The 25,629-nt window shown below is 36.2% G+C and overlaps 1 protein-coding gene across 1 annotated transcript in view; it reads right to left on the bottom strand.

Moving 5' to 3' along the window:
- Positions 1-7,152: 7,152 nt before the first annotated feature.
- Positions 7,153-25,629, bottom strand: part of LOC120533670 (zinc finger protein ZIC 4-like) — a 58,365-nt gene continuing 39,888 nt past the window's right edge. The window contains exons 4-5 of the transcript XR_005634596.1: positions 7,595-7,697; positions 7,153-7,217 (exon numbers count right to left, since the gene is read on the bottom strand). The gene's annotated coding sequence lies outside the window, so the exon portion shown is untranslated. The remainder of the gene's footprint in view (positions 7,218-7,594; positions 7,698-25,629) is intronic.

The raw sequence follows: 25,629 nt of genomic DNA on the forward strand, positions 1-25,629 counted from the left end.
TGACAATATAAAAGTGGTCCTCAGTGTGTATGTGAGTGGGCTTTGCAATGGAATGGAATCATGTCCAAGTTATGCTGGTGCCATGCGATTGAAATTTCTGGGAACGATTTAGCCTATCATGAACCTGAGTTAGATTAAGGTTGTATAAGAAGGATATTTTAAAATAACTTAGAGTATCTCCAGTTTGATATATCAATTAACAAAAATTGTTTCTTACCTTCCACACCCCAAAAAGTTTGTCCTGTTTCACATGCATGTGCATATATACTGTTGCTATGTCAAAACACATAGATAAAAACAAATCTCTATGTATCCATATAAAAAAACACTACTCGTATGTATGGACTTAAATAATAAATTAGGCTCACAAGGCACCCAAAGATGGAACACTGAAAAATTACTATACTTTATACAATTAAGTGTGTATGTATGTATGAGCGAGCTCAGTGCTTGCATCCTGCCCAGTACTGTGGATAAAATCAATCCAAATTTGCAATAATAGGTTTAAAGTGTGAAGGGACAGTTTTTATATACAGTAATTGTTTACCTCTGTGTACACACTGCATGGATTTTTGTGTTAAGAATTGTACAACACACATAAAGTATGAGTTTAAACATTCTACAATTGTAAATGTGTGCAATATACTAGACTTGTTGACCCTAGCTGTGTAAGAATAAATGAAATTAATTAAACTGAAACAACATCCATTCATCCATCCATCCTCTTCCGCTTATCCGAGATCAGGTCGCGGGGGCAGCAACTTGAGCAGAGATACCCAGACTTCCCTCTCCCCGGCCACTTCTTCTAGCTCTTCCAGGGGAATCCAGAGGCGTTCCCAGGCCAGCAGAGAGACATAGTCCCTCCAGCGTGTCCTGGGTATCCCCAGGGCCTCCTCCTGGTTAGACATGCCTGGAACACCTCACCAGGGAGGCGTCCAGGAGGCATCCTGATCAGATGCCCGAGCCACCTCATCTGACTCCTCTCGATGCGGAGGAGCAGTGGCTCTATACTGAGCCCCTCCTGGATGACTGAACTTCTCACCCTATCTTTAAGGGAAAGCCCAGACACCCTGTGGAGGAAACTCATTTCAGCAGCTTGTATTCGCGATCTCGTTCTTTCAGTCACTACATATAGCTCATGACTATAGGTGAGGGTAGAAACATAGATTGACTGGTAAATTGAAAGCTTTGCCTTATGGCTTAGCTCCTTTTTCACCACGATAGCATCACTGCGGACGCCGCACCGATCTGCCTGTCAATTTCATGCTTCATTTTTCCCTCACTCTTGAACAAGATCCCAAGATACTTGAACTCCTCCACTTGGGGCAGGATCTCGCTGCCAACTCTGAGAGGGCACTCCACCCTTTTCCTGCTGAGGAACATGGTCTCAGATTTGGAGGTGCTGATTCCCATCCCAGCCACTTCGCACTCAGCTGCGAACCAATCCAGAGAGAGCTGAAGATCACGGCCTGATGAAGAAAACAGGACAACATCATCTGCAAAAAAGCAGTGACCCAATCCTGAGTCCACCAAACCGGACCCCCACAACGCCAAGGAGTTTTTTGACCACCTCGGTGACCTCAGTCCAAGAGATGGGGGAGCCCACCTACGAGTCCCTAGGCTCTGCTTCCTCATTGGAAGGCATGTTAATGGGATTGAGGAGGTCTTCGATGTACTCTCCCCACCGACCCACAATGATCCGAGTCGAGGTCAGCAGTGCACCATCCCCGCCATATACAGTGTTGACACTGCACTGCTCCCTCCTCCTGAGACACCGGATGGTGGACCAGAATCTCCTCAAAGTCATCCAAAAGTCGTTCTCCATGACCTCCTCCAAACGCCTCAGCAACCACCAAAGCCACATTCCCCCTGGCCTGCTGGAACTTGTTAGCTGCCTCCAGAGTCCCACAGGACAAAAAGAGTCCTGTAGGACTCCTTTTTCAGCTTGACGGCATCCCTCACTGCTGGTGTCCACCAACGGGTTCGGGGATTGCCGCCATCACAGCCACCGACCACCTTACAGCTACAGCTCTGGTCAGCCACCTCAACAATAGAGGCACAAAACATGGCCCATTCGAACTCAATGTCCCCCACCTCCCTCGGGACGTGGATGAAGTTCTGCCAGAGGTGGGAGTTGAAGCTACTTCTGACAGGGGGACTCTGCCAGACATTCCCAGCAGACCCTCACAACATGTTTGGGCCTACCAGGCCTAACCAGCATCCTCCCCTACCATCGAACCCTATTCACCACCAGGTGGTGATCAGGTAACAGCTCCGCCCCACTCTTCACCCGAGTGTCCAAGACATGTGGCCACAAGTCCAACAACATGACCACGAAGTTGATCATCGAACTGAGGCCTAGGGTGTCCTGGTACCAAGTGCACATATGAACACCCCTATGCTTGAACATGGTGTTCGTTATGGACAATCCGTGACGAGCACAGAAGTCCAATAATAAAACACCGCTCGGGTTCAGATCGGGGGGGCCATTCCTTCCAATCACGCCCTTCCAGGTCTCACTGTCATTGAAACAGCATTTACTGGTTTAAATAGTTAAAAATGACAGCTTTAAAACAGTGTTTGTATATTGAAGGGGTTTGTTTTTTATATGCATGGCATGATCAAGTCTTGTTTTTCTTTTCCAAAGTGGGGTGGTTTTTGACAGCAATATCTGATGTATTGATTTAGGCAACCATCCAATTTTTTTGCTTGTCTTATCCTTCTCGGTCATAAAGTACCTGAGTGCCAATTTTTTGCATAGTGGAACCAAACTCTAAAGGGAAGAATGGTCTGTCAGCAATACATAGAGGCCACGTCGTAAATAATATACTTTAAATATTTTACTAAACTTTTCTAAATAAAGCTTTAATGCCTGAATCACTAACTTTTTAAAATATGATGCTTTGGTGTTTATCGGCCATTTCTTTAAAAATGTCACTTCTTTGTAGCCTTGTGCTTCCAATTTCTCAAAATCAGACTTCACCATTCGATTGATTTCCCAAGATGATATACAAAAATTAGTATGTTTTTACCCAGGATACCTTGTGCTTCACAGTTATCGGACACTAGCGAAACCTGTCAATAACTGCCCATTCCAGTGTTAGTCATTACAGAAATTCTCCGCTGCATAAGACAGAGCGCTAACTGGTGGCGGTTGGACCTTCTTCTTCACGGCCTCTGAGCTCAGATTCACTGCATGTAGTTTGCACGTTCAGTCCTCGTTTGCGTGTATTTCCTAATGGCACTCCCACAGCCCTAAACGTACAGTTTAGATGGACTACCAGCTCTAAAATGGACAGAATGTGACCTTCATGTGTACCAGTCCAGGGTTTGATTGATCCAGCTTTGTCCTCAGGGCTGTTGAGGTAGCCTGCTGCCCTCCGTGACAATCAGTGGGCTGTTTTTTTCTTGTAATGGTTGTTGATTTGAGAATATTGTTAAGGTACTCACAAATGATGGAGGACTGTAAAATTATTTAGACAAATCACAAATACTGCAGTTAATCGAATTAACGGCCAGACCCATTAAGGTAAAGTGAGGTGCCGAAACGATGTATACCCTGAACAAATGTAATGTAACCACATCCAGCTAGTGATAGGTGAGACCACAGCAACATGTTTCTTTTTTCTTTTTGTGAAATTAATTCAACCATTTTTATTGGTGCTATTGGAGAGGGAGAGAGAGAGAGAGGTAGGGCGAGGATTACCAATTCACTGGCTCGTTCCCCCCTACAGCAACATGATGAAAAAAATATTATAAATGATTTGAGCGAAATACATTTGTTTGGGGCTGATAAGTAAGCCTTCATCCCTACATCAGTTCATTAATATACTGGTATCACAAAAATTAATTTGTAGCTACTAGGCAAAATGTTAGCGAAAGCTATCTATGGACTTCATTATTATAAATGAGGAAAGCAAGTTAAATCATAAAAAGCATGAGAAAGAAAGATGAGCAGCAAACATATGCAAACAGAAGTGATGGAGCTTTAGATCGGACCATATCTTTCAATCTTTGCATGTTCCAGGAAAAATAAATTAATATTTTTCACACTGTTTTGTTGTCTTCATGATACTGCTCTGAGATTTGTTATATCATATTCGTTTCATTTTTCTTTTCCCTTTATGATTCTGTACTTTTTGATAGGTTTATTGTTGATGTTGTCTTTAAAATGATCATATATAGCACATAATATTTATGTGAATTGAAATCTAAAAATTATCATTTGAAATCACTGAAGTTATGAACAATTATCTCTCTACTGTGGTTACTCTGCACCGCATGTTCCTCTTTATAAGAAACTTATTATTATTATTATTATTAATAATAATAATAATATGTTTTTAGAAAAAAAATGCTTTTTAGAATATAGTCATTTAGTTTCATTACTTTAGTGGATTTGATACATAAAAGAATTTAACTTTTAGGTCTGTGAGTAATCTAAAGTTAGATACTTAATTTACTGAATTGAAAAATGTGAAAAAATCTGCCACACAACTTCAGTTCTGTGTTTTAGTTTCAATAAAAGGTGTATCAAATACATTCATAAATGATTTATTTATTCACATCATACTGTATATTTTTAATTTATGCATTAAACTAAAGTTTACGTCAAAGGCTAATTTTCTTACCAGTAGCCATATTTGATAAGTGACATTAGTATTATTTTAAAATGAAACCTATAATTCACTAAGCATCTTTATCTAGTCTGTCTTCATTTTCACCATTTTTTTTTTCTTCATTTGCTTGCTTTCTCCATTGGAGTTTTTGCCATTTGGACTAAATAAGCCATCAAATCACACTCGTGCCTAGTACTATTGATTGTTAAATATGCAGGGTTAACACTTTCTTAATGTCATGGTAGTTTTTGTGCATAACAAGATAATTCCATGCCTACCATTTCACTATTTTTATTTCCTTTTTAGTGTTACATAATGCTCATTCTTTAGAGGCTTTATCAAAGTAATTCTTTTCTATTTCTCTTTTCGGTAGTGCTCTAAAGAAGCTTTGTGATCGTTCAGGAAAAAAAAATGTCCCGAGTAGCTTGTGTTCAATGGGAGAAACGAAAAAGAAGGCTGAGACTGCAATGTTGCCCATGCATGCAGAACATCCCAATCTGTTTTTGTGCATTGGATTGGCGAGGGGGCAGCAGGGAGGTTGCAGCCAGTCTATTTCTCAACAATGGGGGCTGGACAGCTGCGCACCCGCTACAAAGGACCCACTCTTCTGTCAGGCCTGTTTACTTAGTGGTCTTTTTAGCCTAGACACAACACTAGTTCCTAGTGCATATGCTTATCAAACCATTTTAATTATCTTTAATAAAAGAATAAAAAGTCTTTGTTATGTGTGTTCTTTCAACACACGTGCATGTAATTACCAGGATTCCTTTTAGCATTTTTCATGTATAAATTGGATACATTTGAAAGTTTAGTACTCGACACAATGTTTCTAATTGTAAATAAACTTGAATCATGAATTAAATAGCATCACACAAAGTAAGAATTCACAAGACAAGCAATTGCATTAAAACCTACATATTACATAATATAAAGTAATACTATTTTTCCTAATTGAAAGCTTCTTAATTGCAAAAGTTACATACCAGAGAACATAAATGTAAAAATACCTTGAAGTATTGCAATGCTTTTAACTACTGACAACACACAAAAAATGAGAGGGTGTTCATACAATAGGAGTCTTAAAGCAAAAAGATTGGGATTAGTTTAAAATATTACTAATTATCTTTGTATGTACCTATCTGTTTAAATCAATTGATCTATCAAAATGATTGGCAGTTTCCCTATTTGATTTTCTAATTATTATAGTTTGCCTTCCCTTAAACAAGCCATAGATAAATACTGTTCTAGCAGAAGTATTACTTTTTGTTTGGCATAAGCTGAAGATAATTTTATGACTGGTTTTAGATGTGGAATTTGGACAGCGCCTGCCTGAAACTGTGCTTGAATCCTGAATATAAAATCTAGTAAAGTACTTAGGAGTCCATATCGTCCATCTTTGATTCAGAGGCACATCTACTCTCCCAGGAGCGCTGTCTTTGATGTCTTTGATTTTTTTTTAACCACCAGATCTGCTATGGACTAAAATTCCAGGGTTTTCCATAGAAACGTGTCCTTTCCTTCGGGATATTGATGTTTTCTTCCTCCTAGGGGTTATGATATGGTGAATCAGATATTTAAAAAGCTGACACAATGCAAGTATTCATTTTGTTTTGTTTTTTTTTTTCAAACCTCCATTTCTCAAATGAATCAAAATATTGTTTATTCTATTCCTGTCTTTACTTTGGTCACTTCAGCTGCCTTTCAACATTTAAACTCTTTGTTGGAGCAGCAGGTTGCGTTGCCATGGCATTCTACTGTATGGTGTAAACCCCAAAGACAATGACTTTCAGGGCTTGAAAAGTGAGTTTTTTTTTTTCTTTTTTTCCCTTTGCCATGCTGACACTTCCGATGGGACAGGCATTCTCTATGGGATCGTCACCTTGTCACATGAACAATGTGCGTCTTCGGGTCGCCAATTTTTGGAGCCTTTGATCTATATAAAACTCAAAGAACAAAGTTACAGAAAAGCGGCTTTTGCACATAGCATTCTTTTATAGTTGGTCAAATATTTCTGAATACCGTGAAAAGCAAGGAAAGTAATGATTAATTTCCCCTGTTTGCCTGGGTACTAGAACAAATGCTGAATTCTCGTGAACGTTTGCCAAAAGTTGAGTGAGGAATATTGCATTTTTCTAGCATCTTTTTATTTATATATATATATATATATATATATATACAGTATATCTATATATATCTATATACATGCTTGCATGATATATATATATATATGTTATGTTTACATTAATACTTTATCAATATGCTAATAAAGAAATTATATTTTAATATATAACATATATATGCTTGCTATCATATAAAAGTATACAGTATTTATTGTTATCATTATTATCACAAATGGAGATGCAAGAAAAGCAACATACCATAAATAGTTAAACCTCATCAATACTTTCCTTCAGGGAAAAGTGTTTATGTAAAGACTGAAACTATACATTAGTTGACTTTAGCATCAGATATATGTAAAAAAAGAAAGTTGTATGCAGCTTATATTATTGAAAAGAAAAACAGTATAAAGTAAATAACCACAGAATACTCACCCACACAAATCATGCACTAGTCTTTTTCAGGACATGGTCACAGAACCTATGATGTCAGATATGGCAGGAGATAATAGTGGATATAATATTAGTTTGTCACACCGTACACTCCTGTGCAATATATATCCACTGTCACTCAAGTGTGGCCACTTTAAAATTCTCACTCAACCCAGGTTTTCACACCTTACAGTCATATACTGTATATACCCACTGTTACTCATGCCAGGCCTGTTTAAAATTCTTAATCAACCGAAGGGTAAGGCTTTGGAAAATATAAGAAAAATGGAGATTCCACAAAAAAATGATAGCACATTAATACATTGTAAAGCTCTCCATTCTACAATGAATATATATATTCAATATATACTTGGAATCGAATAAATACCCAAGTACTTACTATGAAATGACATTATTATGATTTACCTCCAATAAGCTGATTTTTGATCATCCATTTCTTTATCCATTCCTCCATCCATTTTTTACCAGTTATCATTAATTTGCAATAAGCCAGAGTCAGTGCTGGTAGCTGTGAATGTAAGACAGCAAGTAGGCCTATAAATAATCATTAGTCTATCACAGGGCAATTCACCCACACATTTATGCTCATTCACACTAGAGTTTCAATTTAACTTACTGTGTACATTTTTAGGATTTGGGAGGTTCCCAGACTATCAAGAGAAAACAAATGAAGAAACATGAAGAGCATGCAACTCTACATAGGTAATTAGTCCTGGATTTGAACCTAAATCAGAAGAGCTGTGAAGCCACTAGCACTAACCACATTCACATTTTCATATTAAATAAATTAAAGGGAAGTGTAATGAGTTTCATGATATGTATGATCAATTGGTTTCTTTTTTAGTTTTTAACTCCTTATAACTTTACAGATCCATCTCTTCCTGATTGAAATTTTTCCAGTATCTTTTGATATATTAATTATATATTGAAAATCAGTATAATACAGTAATATACAATAATCTGGGCGAGTATCATGGTAATGATGAATTAATGAAATTTTCCTTTTCAACTTGTGCCATTAATTTTTCTGTTTGTTTTTATGTCTTTTTTCTTCTGTATGGCTTCTTTTGTGTTCAGACTGCCATCCGATCTTCCGTCAACCAGGCAAACAAATGTGTCAAGTTTTCCACTTGAATGAATTAATGCACCTTCCCTGCGGATGGAGCTGTGCTTGGATATGGGGAAGCACAGAGGAAAGACAATAAAAGAAGTGAGCACAATAACAGGTGGTCATGTTCTCATGGGCAACTCATCTGTGGCAATGCCCCTTCAAGTGGCTAGTGAGAGAGTGTAAGGGCAAAAATGAATGGCAGCAAGGATGTCCTGGATAGATTCCAGTGCCAAGGCAGGGGGCAAGGGAATGAACAGGAGCTTCAAGGAAATGGAGCAGCATGACTGCATGAAAAAGAGAATTTTAAAAAAAGCACAGGTGATTTAGGCATTGCTTTCATTTTGGATTTTCACATTCTAACAGCATGAAGAGAGACTTGCACTGTCGAGATGTGCTATGGACTGAAAGAAATAGTCTTCTGATTTTTTTTTATATTGTTTCATTATACACGGCTTGTTCCTGGGACACAGGGTGTAAGAAATGTATTTTTATTCACTTCTTAAGTGGGTAGCAGGCATCAATTGAGTTTGAAATGGAAAAAGGTTTAATTTTCTAGGTGCGCCCAAGGTAGGAAAGACATTTTGAGAGCCGATCACCTGAAGGTATGGCTAATTGTGTCATTGTAGTGTTTTTGCAGGGAGTTGTTTATTGGGGCAATTTTTACATTTTGATTGTTTTAAATTTTATTTTATTTTGTTTTTGAAAATAATACCCCGCCTTCTGCTTTTCACTACAGTATCTGTGTACTGAGAAGGTGGAACATTGCTACAAATACTCTTCTGTTTCACACCTCCTTTCACTTTGATCCTTTGGCCTCTCTTCTTCCCACCAGTTGAGCCACACATGTTTAGTACCTGCATTTTTTTCTGGGTGCATCAATGAGAACAGCATTTGGTGAATGCAAACTAGTGCATACCCATACTGTAGTCCAGCTTGAAAAGGTTTTTATTAAATCTAATCAAAAAGGAATCTTTTAAAGGTTTACTATACTGATAATGTAATTCAGAAGAACATTCATTACTAAAATTTCACATTTCATTTAGCTTAATTAATGTTAAATGTGAACTCCAAATATTTTACATATGCACTACAATATTAAACTTCAATATTTTGTGAAATGATGGTATGGTACCCTCAGGGCCCCTTAAGGCTGGGTTTGAATCCTGTATTGGCCATTGCCTGAGTGAGGATTCCATCTTCCCCTCACATTTATATGTGTTTTTGTCCATGAACTTTAGACCTCCACCCTTATCTCAAAGATGTGTGTGTGCTGCATTAATTCTGTGTAGAGTGTGCTCTGCAAAGGATCCAGCTAGGGCAGGTTCCTTGATTGTTTCCATTGCTGCCAGGAAACACTGTAGCCAAGGCTAGATTAAGACCCCCACAGTGACCTGGGAGACTTGGCTCCTTAAAAGAGAGCTGATCATACTTTTAACAAAGCTTGTGTGGAGTTTTGCTTATATGTTTCTGCACAGAATATTCAAGAAGGGGAGTCTTGGTCTTAAGTTTGATTATAAATGTATGTAATTCCCTCTTATTTTACTGGCAAATTTCCATGTTTTGGACAGGTAATATGTGCCATATAAGCTTTTAGCATATTAGTTGAAAAACATAAAACCTTTTTCAAAGTATAGTATGTAAAGAATAGTGCCTTGTAATCTTATTTACTTAGATAGGCTCTTGTTTACAATAAGCTTGATATTGTTAAAATTTGAAATAACTGAGAAACCTTTGAAAACCCACACATGATGCTCAAAAACTGCAGTACTCAAGGGTTTGATTGAACCATTTTCTTGCTCTGTCCTTCTGAGCCAATTGCAGTGACACAATGTTTGTGTATAGGGTATATAAAGAATATGTAATTCTAAAATAACATTTGGAAATAAATTATGATAATATAAAAACTAAAAATAGACTAAATTGTTATTTGTCACAAATTCTAATCAGTGGAAAGGTCAGAATGGCAACTTCAGGGAATATTATGGTCACAATACATGACCTGCATGTTACAAATAGCAAATAGTTACAAATAATAAAAAAGCTGAAATAAATAAGCTAACAAGAACAGGTATAATTCATCCTAAACTCATTAATAAGCTAACAATTATAGGTACAAGGCATTAACCTCTATAAACCAAGAAAATGTTTAAGACATAACACTTGAATGGAAGATAACACTTAAAAACCTCCGCCATTTGGTATCAAGATCCTACAACAGGATGAGGAGCTATACTACTGAACGAAAAAGCAGACATCAGCCATAGAGAGGCAAGTCAATGGCATTTTACTCTCATGTCCACTCATATTCACTTATGCAAGGACAGTTCAAATTCACTAATCAACTAAACCTGCATGTGGTTGAGATGTGTCAGAAAACCAGAGTATTCAGATATTTAATCAAATATTTACATTACAGGAGGAAATTGTGCAAGTTTAATTTAATTAATGACCAAACTTGCACGGAAATAAGCTTTATTGTAGCTGCCTCAAAAGGGGATTTTAGTTTAAAAATATTTTTTCATTTTAGTAAAACACATACGCCTATTTTTGTTTCTTGGGAAATAGTCTTCAAATACTTAATTAGTGAAAAAGTCAGCATTAGGTACACTTGAAGAAAAGATTAATTTTTAACAGTAATAGAAATATTGAAGTAGGGAATAACAGACAACACAAGGTTCTGATCTGGCTTCTCTTGCCTAAATTATTAATTGGAGGTAAATTTAAATTTCACTTTGAGTTTAACTGTGCCACATTAAAGGGAATTAAAACAATACATTTCAATGACACTGTTTTACAGAAGAAAATTAATCTCACTCTTCTTTTATTAATGTGAGTAAATATTTGATAAAGGCAGAGGTATGAGAATATGTAAAACTGCATAAAATAAGAAAAACATAAAATATGAAAAATACAAATTACTTTTACATATATTGAAAAATTAATGCCATTATATTTCTTTCTGTCTGTGTCCTACTGAGAGTTGGAAAGCTCAATGACTACCCACCCAACAATAGACATAAAGCAAGTCTCATCTGTAGATTGAGCACCAGTTTGTTGAAGGGCACATAGTCAATTATTTAATTAGTTGTTTATGTCACAAACTCAATGGAATTCTTTTTGCAGTTACAATCAGTAAGATGAGTAAACAAATACTTACACATTTACATGCACTTATCCAAAGCAAAATTTACTGATCCGCCTAACAGTATGTTTGGACTGTTAGAGGAAACTAGGAAAGCATACAAAGTTCACAGAGAAAGCATTCCAGCCTGGAATCAAACCTGGGGTCAAAGTGGTAAAGCAGCATGATCCATAACCAATGTATCATTCCTATTTTAATAATTCCAAAACATGAGAAGACGAATCTACTGCTTAGAAGTTATATTCTCCTAATGTATTAATACAAATGTAAGGAACTCGAAGTACCCATCACAGTAGCTTTAGTTAGACTGTTCAGAAAATGACATTTAGATGTGTATGCTTTCAGACACTGTTATTTTTGTATTACAAATCAAATATTTTTCATCACCTGCATCGTCTTAAGATGATACCTCGTGTCAGTAGTCACTCTGCAGTTTTTCGAGTTCAAGTACTGTCAAAAGTTAGATTAGATTTGGTGTCCCCTATTATTTGGTCCTGAGACTAATTCTTTCTTCTCTATATCTGTTATTTCTGTGTATACCAATGATACACAACAGTGCCAAATACAAAGCCAGACGGTTCTTAAGTCATTAATACACTGCTTAAGCAAGTGTGACAGATAGGGGGCACTGTCATCCCCTTGAATCCTCAGATCAGACACCAGACACTAGATAAAAGTCAAATTATTATTTATTTTATAATAATAATGTGCACAAAACACCCTCCACTCCACAATACTCATAAATATACACCAATAAATCAATACACAAATCAATCCTCCTACTCCCAGATGCGTTGCCACCCTTCCTCCCGACTCAGCTTGTCTGTCTGGGATTTCCCATAGTCCTTTATAGTCCATAACCCGGAAGTGCTTCTGAACCCTCAGTCCCTGTGACTTCCTAACATTTCCGGGTCAGATCAAAACTCTTCTTTTTCATCCCAGAAGTACGTCATTTTCTCTGTCGCCGTGCCTAAGATGTACTTCCAAGTTATAGGGAAAATAGCAGTCCCTGCTCCTCCCTGCAGCGTCCCCTGGAGGTCCCCATGATATCCAGCAGGGCTGTGATGAAAAACTCCACTGTCCAAAATGCCCTGCTGGAGTTCGGGGCACCTCTATGTTGCAAGAAGGGCTTCACCTGGTGGCCTGGGGGTATTGGCCGGGATGATCGGCTGGCCATATCCCACAAAGGTGAAACAGTACATGAGTAAAAACAATTTTTCATTCATTTCACTTTAGGGAGTGATATTTTGTCTTTGGAGACAAAAACATTTGTTCTAAAAAAGATAAAGAGTACATGAACCAGGTGAAATTAAAGGCTGTATGTTTAAAAGTAAAAAAATGGTTGATAAAAGGGGCTAAATATCATACCAAAAATAGAACAAGTGCCCCTCATAACCAAACCCAAAATGTGAGGCAAATGTTGAATTGTAATTAAGGCAAAATCAAATGGTCAGAACTGCCAAAAACAAGTGTTTCCATAACAAAAATCAATTAATTCACCTGCCATTTAATTTTAATTTAATGTAAAAACATGGATCACAACTGCATGCGTCCATACTTTATGCCTGCTGTTACAAGTATTCTTACTTCTGAATATTTCTGCTGTATTTCGAATCATTCTTTATTTTTGGGGCGTTTTGACCATTATTTAGGATCTCATATGTTCAGTGTCATGAGAGTGTCTTTGATGGTCATGACTCTGATTTTGCCGTGACAGCCATAAAAGGTCTTCCCGGGTGATCCTTTTCTATCCGAACTTCAGTTAAAACTTTTGCTATTGTTTTTGACTTGTTACATGTTTTTTTCTGATCCTTCCAGTTTTCACCCCCTGGTGTTTTTGTAAATTCCTCTTCTGGTCACTTTCAAATACCACCTGCCTTGCAGTCATAACACCTGCGTAGTGATGTTTTAGCCTACACACATTTGACCAGTATTATAGACAATTTGGTCATGACCATGAAAAACAACTACAAAGTGGTGACTATATAGAAGAGAAATGGAAAACAAAATGGCATTGCGAAAACACAAAAAATGTTATTCATAATTAAAGTTAAATTTCACCCAGTGTATCATAAAAAGAAATGCATCAAGTATAGATTCTGCTAGATAGTGAGTCTAACAAAAATTTAAATAATATATTCTATAAATCAGTTGTAAAAATAACAAGATAGAATGACTTTACTGCTAATACACTAAGACAAATAATACAAGTAGGTAATTCACTTTTAAATCAATGGAACCCCCATTATCTTACAACTGATGGAGAGAACTGCACATAACAATGAAAATAAACAATTAATAGACAATATAGCACTTTCATTTCAATATTTGGACAGCTGATGTGATACAAGAGCATACTAGATCATGCTGGCAAGAAGCTGGCAGATGTATATGTTAAGCCATGGACACACTAGGCCAAAAAATGCATGTTATTAAATTAGTTCATATGAATTTTTCCCTTTAACAAGGTTATTCATGAACAGCTCTGCAATCTCAAAAACAGACACACAAAGGACAACCATTAGCTGTGTGTAATGTACCTGGAAGAAGCATAATAATTTAAATCAACGATGAAAAACAAAATGTATCATTACACTAAGAAAGTGCTGCACTCAGAAAAACAGCATGCCTACAAAGCGTGACCTGCACATCAGGTTTTTTTTGCCCAGGTAGATTACCCACATGACCATATTTTGCTAATATTCCATATTCTTTCCATAAAAGGAGAAATGTGAAAATCAGGTCAATTTTTCTGTCATGGAGCCTGAGTCTTTGGAATGTAAGGTAGGAATCAGCCCTGTATTGCCAGTTCATCCAAGATATAAGATCAACTGATATAAGATCAGCAAAGTTATTGTCTTCAATCAATCATACATTCATTAATATTTGGAACAAGATTACTTCAATATAAAGTCATGGTTGGTGAAATATGTCTTTACAACATTGTACACAAAGCAGGCCAGACCTAAACTGGACATCAGTTCATGCAAATTTATACTTGCACACAGCCAATTTACACTAGGTCAGTCAAAATAAATGCATGTTTTCAAGGTTTGAAAAAGCTAGAGAAAAACACACAAACACATGAGAAATATGATGGACGCTCCACACAAACAGCAACTCTTAAACAAAGGGCCAAAGCCAATGTTCAATTTACAGATTACTATTAAAAATATGCCACATAATGAGGTACTTTATAGAACAGACAACTTGAAATACTGTATAGCATGAAGTACACACATTTCATACTATGAACAACACCGCAAATACCAAATATAAAATATAACACTGGCAGATCCTGGAATGAACTTGGAAGTTTCTTTGTTAAATTTGTAATGGAAAATGTGTGCTTACTAATGTGAATGTGCAGGATCCACAAATTGTCCAGATAGCGTTTAATCTCACATCAAGACAAAAAATCCATATTCTACATTATTATGATTTGTAAATAAGCCAGAGTATCATGACAACACATTCAGAACATATGAGAACTTGTGGCCGAATGGTCCGTCATACCCATGTCCCAAAAGCTGTGAGGCAGCAGATCCAAATGCTACTCAACTGTACTGCCTCTGATAAAGTTTGTTAAATAAATAATAAAGGGAACTACCAAAGTATGATATCAGAAAATGATAGCTACAGAAAAAAGTAAATATACATGTGCAAAACTTGGGTCTTCATTAGCTTCCTTGCTGGGAGAACTTCAGTATAAAGTTAACAGGTTCTCCCCAAGTTTATATGAGTTTAATCTGAAAGTACACTTTATTTTTCCCCAAAAGTCCAGCAAGATCTGATTTAATACGATGTGCAGTGACGTTTCCAGAAGACCGACTTTGCTTCCAAACTCATTTCTCAAAAAATGAGAATGTGAAACAGTGGAAGAGTGGAAATAATAGTACATGGAAAGCAAAATAAAACAAAACCTCTGTATGAGTCATTTATACAGGATTGCTATACTTTGTGGTGCTATGAGCAAAATCAGATTCTGTTCATTGCAGTTGAAAGTGGAAAATTCTCTACACCGGCCAAAACAAATTCCTCACTTTTCAGGATATCTCAGTCTGGATTCCTCATAGGAATATTTTGGGGTTTTTGTAAGCTAAAATAATAAAGTTTTCAGGGACCACTGCTGGAGACAAATAATAAAGAAATAACTACTTAAACCACTGCTGAAGTAGATACTCTATATGAAATCCTGATACTAATAAACACATTCACTATCACACACACATAATTAGGCATTCTTCTTTCAGACGAACAGCAAGACTTTAGTTTGAGTGAGGAAGCATATAGTTTGGCAGAAAGCCAGTGGAGACTGTATATTGTTAAAGTCATGGGTTGAGATGTATTTTGACTGCACGTTTTGCATTCATGTGTAAAAATGCTTATCATTTCCAACTCTCTAATTTTTAGAAACAAAGTGTGTGCATATGTGGAAAAAAATCTTTCAAGCTCAGTTCTTATCTTAAGCATATATTGGGCCTAATCTAGGTATTGAACTGATTTGTCCAAATGGGGATAATTTTACTGTGAGGCTACCTTATTAATAATGCAATAGATTTATAATGGCTTGAACAAGGCCAAGCATATCCTCAATGTATCTGATGATCAAAGTGAATGTCCATCAGTTGACACATTTACACACACACAAAATCTTGATGTCATCAATTCTCTGCTACAGAGTGGGCATATTCATTCATACATACACCTACTGTATACTGCTGGCCATATTAATGCAGTAAGTGTACAAAGAAGTCTTTAAACCCTTTGTGGATATCTCAGTCTGGTAGAAAATAAATGAGGCAATCTTTATTTCTTATAGTGCATTACATAATGAGTACCATCAGAAGAGACTCTGCAAGGCAAAACAGGAGAAAGAGAAAACGGAAAAAAATAAGAAATGTTGTAGCAATGTAGACATCGGTATGGAGGACAAAGAAAACTTCAATGTTCCAGAAATGGTTTTGTTTGTTATAGATCCTGTAACAGCTAGGAGTATCAATTACTGTGTCTTTTTACAGTTTTCTGGCAAAACTCCATGGAGGGCGTAGAAGATTAATAGAGAAGGAATTAAGAGCTTCAGCCTGATTGTTCATAACTCTCCTCATGAAGGAGCCAGAGGTCAGGAGCCTAGGCATTCCATAGACTAGTTACCCAGAAGTGCAAAAGGGCAGGAATGACAACTTCTTCAGGTTAACTCCTTTAAATGGCACTGTAAGATGCAACAGGAGAAAAAAAAAGACAGTCTTAATAACCCCTGGGTGATAGGAACTCCAGTTAGGAGGCTGGTCCAGATATTCTAGATTGAGAAAATTAAATAGCCAAGGACCAATATCCTTTCAAAGACTGCATCACTATTAGGCAGGTGTCATTATTTCTGGTTTGTCAAATACCACTTACAGGTCCCAGTGTCTGGAGTACAAGAAATAAAGGGACAAGAAGATTTATTTTTATAGGGAATTTCAAGAAAATCATGTTTTAACAGATTGTCAATTTGCCTAAAAGCATTTTTGAAATCATATTAAGTGTTAGGAGAATAAAATAATTATAATAACACTCAGACCATTGAAATTTCCCTAAAGTTAATACTTTTTATCTACTTTCAGTTTGACTTATGCTGCTAGTGTAGGACATTGTGTGTCTGTGCAAATAATAAACAATAGCAAATGTCTTCCAGAGGAGCTACAGGATCAGCATCACTTTGCATAAAACGATTAAAGCCATACTAAAAACATGATCATTAAGTTTTATTATATCCTTTATTTTAAGAATAATGTAAAATGAAAAATATTATTGACTGCCCTTTTCGGAGTAATCTCCCATGGGTATACTTATCCTACCATGTTGTCACTTTTGGGAGGAATGTCCTCAAAAATGAAGTGTTTGATTTTCTACTTCCACATTCACATGGATAGACGGAATATTAAATCTCCTACCCTCCAGCTTTATTTGGATTTTTTTTTTAAATAAAAAAAATCACACTGTGCAATGTCGGGTGAATATGGAGGATGAGGTATAATAAGAATGTGGTTTTTATCCAAAACTAATTTATGGAGGCATATTATTCCTCTTTTCTGTTCATTAACACTGTGCTGAAGTATGAAGAAGGAGCTTGTTCAGATAGATAGATAGATAGATAGATAGGTTCATTCTTTATTAATCCCAAGAGGAATTTGCAGTGTTACAGCTGCCAGTGAACAAAGTACACTTTAAATGAAACACAAATAAATACATAAAAAATATGTCAAATTCTTACACTTCAGTGCAGTTCACTGCCTGCACAGCACCACCTGCACTAGATAAAAAAACTTTTTCATCACACTTTGCATACACATCTGTGTTGGATACAAAAACTTGTCGAATTTTATTAAGGAATAGAACTCACGCTGCTGCCTGTTTCATAGAATATAGTAAATAGATAAAGAAGCAGCAAGCTTTACCATTAAACAAGACATTCAATTTAGGAACAGAAATGTCCTCTATCTAAAAAATCAGCATGGATTTAAGCCAGTAGCACAAGACTCTCCCAGTGCTGATTTGGAAAGCTGAGTACTATACTTTCCATTTTCCACATTTACCAGAGTTTCATGCAGATGCAGTCTTGCTGAAACAGGTATTTTCCTTTCTTCTTCATTCAAAATTACCCTGTTTCAGAATTTGATCAATATGATGTTTAGTGTTTGGTAGAATATTCTTCTTGTACCTGCTTTTCACATTGTCAGTTTAATATTTTGTTAAGGTCTTCGTGGCTGGTAAGGGTATGATTGGTAATAAGATAATGCGACGGTTGCTGTAGGGATATGGAAGCAAGTAACACTGTCTCCACACGTAGGAAAGGATTTTACAGCGTGGATTGAAAATAAGTCAGACGCAAGTATCTGAGTTGGTTGAGAAGGTGATAAACTGGACATGAGATTTAGTAAGCACCCGGAGTCCTTCTTCTTGGACTTGATGTAGATTTTAAAGGACAGGTCACTTACTATTACTGCAGATGCAGAAATTCTCGGATGACGCTGCACTTATGGGTGTGCCGATAAAACGGATGAGACAAAGTGTAGGAGTCAGGTGGAGAACTTTGTTTCTTAGGGCAGAAAGAAAGATTTGTCTTCAACTTAACATCTACAAAGCCAAGGAATTGGTTATTGACTTTCACTACACAAAAGAGCCTGTATATCCAGTCACTATTCAGGGAGTGCACTCCTACAAATAATTGGGGGTTCACATTAATCTCAGTATGGACTGGGCTCAGAACACAGAGGAACTATATAAGAAAGGACATAGCCGACTCCTCTTCTTTAGGGTATGGGTAGTGACATCTTTTACATCATTTAAAACTCTGATGGCCAGTGTGATTTTCGACGCTGTGGTGTGCTGGGCTGGTAACATCAACTCAAGAGAGGCCCACTGAATCAACAGGCTAATTTAAAGGGCAGGCTAAGTTATGGGACACACTCTGGACGCCCTGGAGGTCATAGCAAAGGGGAGAATTAAAACAAAACTGAGACATTATGAACAATGTCACACATGCACTCTGTCACACTACACTGACTACTTTCAGCAGACAGAATATTCAGCACAAGTGTGTCAGGAAATGCTACTGGGGCTCCTTTATATCAACAGTAATACACCTGCATAATACCTCTCTGTGACTGTGACCGCCAAGTAAGAAATTTTCCTTCTTTTTAAATTTTCTTCCCTTTTAATCATTTTGGTGTGGTTCAGACCATTGTGTGTGCATCTATCTATCTATCTATCTATCTATCTATCTATCTATCTATCTATCTATCTATCTATCTATCTATCTATCTATCTATCTATCTATCTATCTATCTATCTATCCATACAGAACTCAGAAAGAAAGGACAGTATTTTACCTTTTGAGATAAAATATTCAAGAACACAGGTAAGATCTTCCCAGTCTCAGCTAATGCATCATCATTTTAATTTGTGTTAAAAATGTAATGTATTCAATGAAGAAGCAATATTACTATATTTTTTTAAAAGCTGTAATTGAACCCTGGAGACTTTGCTTCTCCAAGAGACAAATGAGAATAGTTTTGTTCTTTGTCAACTCTTGTAATACAGTTTATTTTCTTCATATAAGTCAGATGTCTGCTATTTTCAAAAAAAATAAAATAGTATTACCTATAACAGTGGCCCTTATAAACATCTGGGGCAGATGGATTAATGTACAGAAGAGTTGCTGCACAGCCAGTGGTGCTTAAAAGCATGTAAATAATGCAGAAGAAATCAAAGAGTATAAGTAGTACTAGAGAAATCAGACAGTCATTAGAAGAACAGAAGCAGACATAAGTGGTCAACACAGTAAACAAATGTTTACAACTGATGAAAGCAACATAAATTACCTTGGCTACTTTATAACAATAAAACGACAAGTAAAACAGGCATGTCTCTAAATACAGCCTCCCTAGATAAGATATGAATATAGCATTAAGCAATGAAGGAAGTGAGAACTTAAAGGTATTTCTCTAGAAATATGCCAAAATAAAAACAAACAAAAAAGCTGTAAGAAAATTCCAAACAAAATAAAGTCAGAAGTAAGAAAATGTTGAATGTTGCATAGCAAAATTTTACAATTAAGAAAGGACCAAGAAAGACTAAGTAGAGAAAATCAAGTCTTTGAAGACAGGCAGAAGCCAGTCCTGGATGAGGTACCCATCACTAACATATCCAAATTCATTCACAGTCAGTTATATTAAGCCAGTTAGCTTAAAATCAAAAATGAATCAAAAATACTCCTATTTGGTATGTGAAAGGAAAACCAATTAAAGAGAAATCTGTAAATTCTCTTTAGAGAATGATAAAACTGAGAGTCAGCAGAAGCTCCTTAGAACAGTGCGATATCAGTGCTAATCCCTGTGCCCACCCAATACTTAAACTAAGCACGTAAACTAAATTAATCATAAATAGACAGTGCTGTTCAAAATGCTTGGCTCTGGAACTCAAAAGGACAAAAGATTTTTTTTTACTTGCAGACAGAAATAGATAGAAGAAAATTTATGTTGTGCCCCGTTCACTTCATAACGGCTCTGGGTTTTATCCAGCCTGGCCAAAGATCTCTCTATTACAAAAAAAATCTTGGGAAATCTTGGGAGGGAGACGAGATGTGATCTTCTCGGAAGACAATTTGACAAGGCAGTGAGACAAAAGGACAGCTGCTGTACAGGCTTTTAAATGATCGCAAGCTGAACATGCACCTCTGCAGCAGCAGCACAAAGCCAGCAGCTGACCGCATCTCCTTAATGAGTGTTCAGCCCCCCCTCGCCTTTCACAATGAGAATGTGAGGGACGCGAAGTGGAAGGAGCAAAGTGCACCTCTGGGGGGTTGAGCGAAGCGATCAAGACGTGATCATCTTGCAGAGACACTTTGACGTCACATGAGACTAGACATTACAACTTTAAGAAGCAAAACCCATGAGACGGTGACTTTTGCATGGCATGCCCTACTTACAAACAATTTAAAACAAGTTCACGGACATCTAACCTCTCAGTTGTTGGAATGCTTTTGGCAGACACACTTCATGTGCTCCCGTCTCTTAAAACAACGAAAAGCGACAAGCAAAACACGCAGCTCGCCAGCAACAGCAATAAGTCAGCAGATGATCCCCCCCTTCACAACGCGATTAGAGTTATACGTCCCGTGAGAAAGAGATTTAATCACGCCCGGGGCAGGAAATAAAGGACAAATTGTTTTTACAAAAGTTTTAAAGGAAAAGTGAAAAAATGCATATGTAACAATTCCCATGAAATAACAATCTCTTTAAATTTTACATCCGGTAAACCAAGCCAGGGGGTGGGTGAGCGAAGCCCCCTAGTACTTTGAATTAATTTTTTGCTCTGATGCAAATTCACCTGTGAATCTACTACTGAAAAATTCTTCTTTATAGTGAGGCACATGTGTTTATGCGTTGTGGTGGACTTAAACACTCAACTTAGCATTTCTCCATAACTGGAATAATGTCACAGAACTTAAAAATTGGGTGAATTTATTTAATCCCAAACCATATGAGGGATGTAGAAAGAAAGAAACAGAAAACCATAAAAAAAATGTAAAAAAAAAAAAAAGACGAACTTTCCTTCTGTCTGGTCTGTCGCCTTCCACACTTTTCCACCTCTTGACACCACATCAAAGCAATTAGCTATTGCCAATCTAATCTCCATACCATAGACTTATTATAGGACTGGTAAGAGACAAGCTTTAAGTTTAAGTAAAGCATTTGTGTTACTTTGATAGGGCACATTCCTATGGCAGCCCTCTATATTCAGAGCAAAATTGAGCAGACAAAGATTTATAAAAATTGTGCATTTATTAATAAAAACACTCAAGGAATTGTTGTATAAAAAGAAACACAAAAAGTATAAATAAACAGAAAAATGCAGCTCTGGGCCTATCTGAATGGGTCTTGAGCAGTAGTCAATTTTTCTCACACCCCTTTCTCTTTTTTACACTTTGTCTCTTTAGCCTGGTCTCTTGTCACAACCTACTTAAAGTATAGTGTATTTCTGTTGAAAATATATTTTAAAGTGATGTGAAACATCTGGATATAAATTAATTTTGTGTGCAAAGGTTTATAGAAAGATTTTTGGTAACGAGAATGGATTCCCTGGTAATTTCTATCTAAACATGGCCTCTGATCTCCTATGTCTGAAATAAGGTGAGGGAGAAGAGCCTTGGATACTGCTGAGGCAGAGGGAGTCTTTTGTATTAGACTTTGAAATACCAAATTGATGAGATAACAGTGGTAGTGTATATAATAAGAAATAAGTTTAAATATGAATGTGACTTTACCAGACAGCATGTTAAGGGACAAATATGTGGTTTTAAGACATGAATTAAGCCAATACTAGTAATGGCAGACTCTACTGAAGGAAATCTGATTTTTGAAGACCATGAGATGAGCCTTTGTCGTAAACTCACTTCTTAATTCCGTAGTCAATAATGCCTCTAGCCATGTGGTTACCTTAAAACTAATCCAGAAGTTACTACCAACCAGACCTCAGAATCATCACTTGGAAAGTTGCAGGCTTATATTTGCTCCAGGGACAGCCAGATAGCGCTCCCTCCTGTGACTCCTGATGTTCTTATAATTTAAAAACTATAGTTGTCTTCTGGTATACTGGAGGGGCAGCATGATCCCATATATCCTTTTATGAAATTATACAACTTTTAATGGCCAAGTGGTGTTACGATCTCCAACGTTTTCTCCTGATCTCTTCATTAAAGTGCCAGGTGTGTTTGCCAATTCCTAGATTACCTGCCATCTATTGTTCTGTGATGTGAAGGTCTTCTATTGTTTCCACTGTGGTTCCCTCACAAAGTTTTTCTTGGTAGTTAAAGCCTCCCTTAGCACTTAAATCTTCCCACATCATATACAGTGCAGTGTATTTAATATATAAAGTACATATACATATAATATATTTTATTAGTGAAGCAATTAGACTACTCCTTTTTTGCATTATTGTAAAACTAACTGTGCTACCAGTCTAAGGTGGGTAGGAATCTAAGCAATCAACATAGACCTCTGCATTAGCATTTGCAGTGCACTATGCAATGTATATGTTTCTGTTATAAGCCATTTGGTATGGGATTCATAAAAGCAACTTTAATGTTTGTGATGCGCCATCTATTGGAATGACAAATGCAATGCATTGTATTATTAAAAATGTTTTCGATGCACCAACATTTGGAATGACATGGCAACTGGAAGGACACACAGACAGATTCACAGATACTTATCCTTATATTAAGGTGGATAAAAGAATCTTCAAGTGCTTGCTAAATACTTTATTATATGCTGTAACTGAAATTTAACATTAATTTTTTTAACTACCTAGTTATATGAAATATACTTTAACAGTAACATAAATACAAACGATTACAACAAATCGTCCCAGGTAACCAACAAAAGTTAGCCAAGAAAAGATGTTGTTATATAAGTAGCTCTCATGCATATTACTCAAAACAACTTACTTTAAACAAAAAAGCAAACTATAACTAGTAATATACTTTTCTAACAATTTAAACCACCTCTAAAATTACAGTAACTGAAAGAAAAGCGTGAAGGAATGGTTTCATAAAATTAGACAAGTAAACAAGCCCTTAAAATGATATGAAAGCATTCCAGGTATCTGGGTGATTGAAAGGTGACCAGATGAGGTTCATCAAACTTGAACATTATTTAAGTCAGTGGATACAAGGATGGATCTGTAAGCAAGAACACAGTTGTTCATTTTCATCTGTGCACTATGAATAGTTGGGCATGGAGTGATATTTCCTGTTTAATCCACATTTCTTTTCTTGATTCTCACAATGGAAGTCTGCCTTTAGTTGACTGAAGATAAAAATGCAGTCAGGAATGTTTACCAAATATCACATTATCTGGAAGACAGAGATAAGGCTGAATGTTTGCACTGTTCTGGATGCATTAAAAAAATCATTTACCCCTGATGAGATGTGAATATTGAAAGTAAAACATCGGTTTTGATCTTCTCCAAAGTTTGGATCATAGGGATTCATGCTAAGCTTCTTTACCGACAAAATATATACCAATCTAAACCATTTCATTTCTGATATGTTCAGAAATGGGATTTGATGCCATGTCTGCAGGTGAATTTACCAATGGGAACTGAGAAAGTAATGTAACGTTAAATGCTAAAAATCAGAGGTAATCAGTCTTGATGCCTTACTTATCGTAGCATGAGATATAAATTGCATTAATGTATTTGTATTTAACAAATTTGGGATGATAATTTACAAATATATAAGAAATGTATATAATTTATTACTTTAATGTTTAATAAATTCTCTTTGTAGAGCTGAGTTCATGTTTTTTTTTTGAATGATGAAACAGGTAGCATTGCTGCCTGCAGCTCTTGAAGTAGTTTGTGGTCATGAACTAATTACCTTTCTGCCACTCAACTTCTTATTTTTTTATATGTTGTTTTTGTAATTCGTTGTCTTGTTAAATAATATGATGTTTATCATAAAGCAATTCTATTGTAATTCTTTACTAACCATCCAGCCATTTACCAAACTGATTTCATTCAGTAACAGATTTGTAGAAACCTGAGAGCCAACTAAGACACAAAGCAGAAAACAATCCTGGTTGCAATGCAGATCTATTCAAAAGAAAACTAACTCAAACTCAGGCAATTGCCAATTAAATTAGCTTGTATCACTTTTGGATGTGAGAGAAAAAAACAGAGTACCTGGGAAAAAGACACAAAAATATGTAATCACATAGAGACCAGGCTGGGATTTAAAACCAGCCCCCTGGGACTGTGGGAAACAGCACTAACCAACGTGCCACCCACTTATTTTTACATTAAATCGAATGAGTGCTGTTGTTTGTAAAATTACAACCAATGTTTTTCTTTTTCATATGTGTCTTTATTTCTCTGTTGTGATTTATGTGTTCTACTGTGTCACAATCAGTTTTCACCAGTAACTCAAAATTTATTGTATTCTTAATTTGAAATTAGCTTTATTTTTTTCTCTTGCATTTTTCTCAATAAAGCTGTCTTACACATTAAACATTCTCATTCCACTGAAATGCCAGAATAATTACAATATGTTACTTTATTTTAAACATTTTTAATAATGTTCCTGTCTAAGTGACTAAACTGTTTTTAAGATGTTGAGGTGTTCAGAAATCACTGGTCTAGCTGGATTATAGTTGTCTTATAATGAACTCAAAATGAACTGCAAATAAAACTGCTTCTACAGAAACATCAATCATTAGAAGGATATTGACTGGTTGCAAAAATCCTAAATGATGAAAACTTGTTTTCTAGATCATTTTAACATAAAAATCATATTACAATTTCATAGCGTATAGTAAAAAAAAAGAATATACAAGTAGTAAAGCGATTGGGTCATATCAAGCAATACTCCAGAACACTCAAAAAACTGTCAATTGATCTTAAAATTATACAGTATGTGTAATAGTCATATACTATCGTCAATTAAGTGTCAATTGAGCTACTAAGTTTAAAAAGTGCATTGACCCAAGCAGTAAAATATTTTTGAAAAATAATAAATCTGTTGTGAAAAACAGGCAAACATCCAAAAATGTATACATTAATACATTATATATAATTTATATCATATAAACAATTGCAAACATTTAAGCATAAAATGACAGGCATCAATCCAAAGACCTCAAT

Source organism: Polypterus senegalus, chromosome 1 (genome assembly GCF_016835505.1).
Source record: "Polypterus senegalus isolate Bchr_013 chromosome 1, ASM1683550v1, whole genome shotgun sequence".
Taxonomy (NCBI): domain Eukaryota; kingdom Metazoa; phylum Chordata; class Cladistia; order Polypteriformes; family Polypteridae; genus Polypterus; species Polypterus senegalus.